The following is a 1,346-nucleotide window of genomic DNA, read 5'->3' on the forward strand; positions in this document are numbered from 1 at the left end:
CATTATAGTCTTTCTGTTGAGCAAGAATCTAAAAGTGGCATAACTGGATGTTTTCTCTTCTCTCTCTCTCTCTCTCTCTCTCTCTCTCTCTCATTGCTATTTTTGTTGTCTTCATTCTTTTCTTTGCTTTGGTGTTGGGGATGGAATCCAGAGCTCACTAGGCAAGTAAGTATTCTGCCACTGAGCCACACCTCCAACTTACTAGGTGTATTTTTAACTTAAGGAGAAACTATCAACCTCTTTTGCAAAGTGGTTTACTATTTTATACGCTGACAGGACTAGCATTTGTTTGGTTTGTTTTTAAAAATTTTTTTGAATTATTTTTAATTATGTATATGTGTATTCGGGTGCCAGAGGGAAGCCAGATGGTCCCTCTGGACCTGGACTTTCAGGCAGTTGTGAGCTGCTCGGTGTAGGTACTAGAAACTGAATTTGGGTCCTTTTCCAACACAATGCTCTTAACCACTGAGTCATGTCTCCAGCCCTAGGGTTTGGTTTTGGGGACAGGGTCTCATTGTGTATCTCATGTTGGCCTTGGACTCAGTGACCTTCCTGCTTTAGCCTCCCAGGTGCTTGGATGACAGGCCAGACCTGTATACCACACCCAGCTTTGCAGGGCTGCTTTTAAGGAGGTGGCATTGAAAGTCTTGTAAAGTCTTGCCTTAAACCTGCAAGTCAAAGCATTTTCTTTATCAAGGAACATGTTTCCACTCAGGTTACCTCAGGTGATAGAAGGGCGCTGGAGTGTCGCCAGAAGCTGCCACCTCAGACCTGCACATCCTGGGAGGCCCAAGCCGCTTCAGCTCTACCTGCAGCTGGGGAATCAGCCCTCGGCCCTGGGCCCAGTCTCTCCCTGCCTGCAACTCACCCCACTAGCTCTGCACCTGTCCGGGGTGTCAGGTGAAGTTATACTGAAGCTTGCACAATGCTCCCTGAGTATGATTCTAGGGCTAAACTCGAGTCTCACCCACTGTTATCTCTATCATTTAAAAAAATTTTTTTAATGTGTGTGTTATAAGAGCATGATTGCAGGTGCCCATAAAGGCCAGAGGGCATCTGACCCCCTGGAGCTGGAGTTACAGGCAGTCGTGAGCAGTCAAACATGGGTGCTGTGAATCAGGTTCTCTCCAAGAGCTGTACATGCTCTGAATGCTGAGCTGTCCCTCCAGCTCCCTATCATCTACTCTTTTTTCTTTTTGGTCTTTTTGAGACAGGGTCTCCCTGTAGCCCCAGCTGTCCTGGAACTCACTATGTAGACCAGGCTGGCCTTGGACTCACAGAGATCTGCCTGTCTCTGCCTCCCAAGTGCTGGGATCAAAGGTGTGTACCACCATGCCCGGCTCATC

The sequence above is a fragment of the Nannospalax galili genome, unplaced genomic scaffold, assembly GCF_000622305.1.
Source record: "Nannospalax galili isolate Female #2095 unplaced genomic scaffold, S.galili_v1.0 scaffold721, whole genome shotgun sequence".
Classification (NCBI taxonomy): Eukaryota; Metazoa; Chordata; class Mammalia; order Rodentia; family Spalacidae; genus Nannospalax; species Nannospalax galili.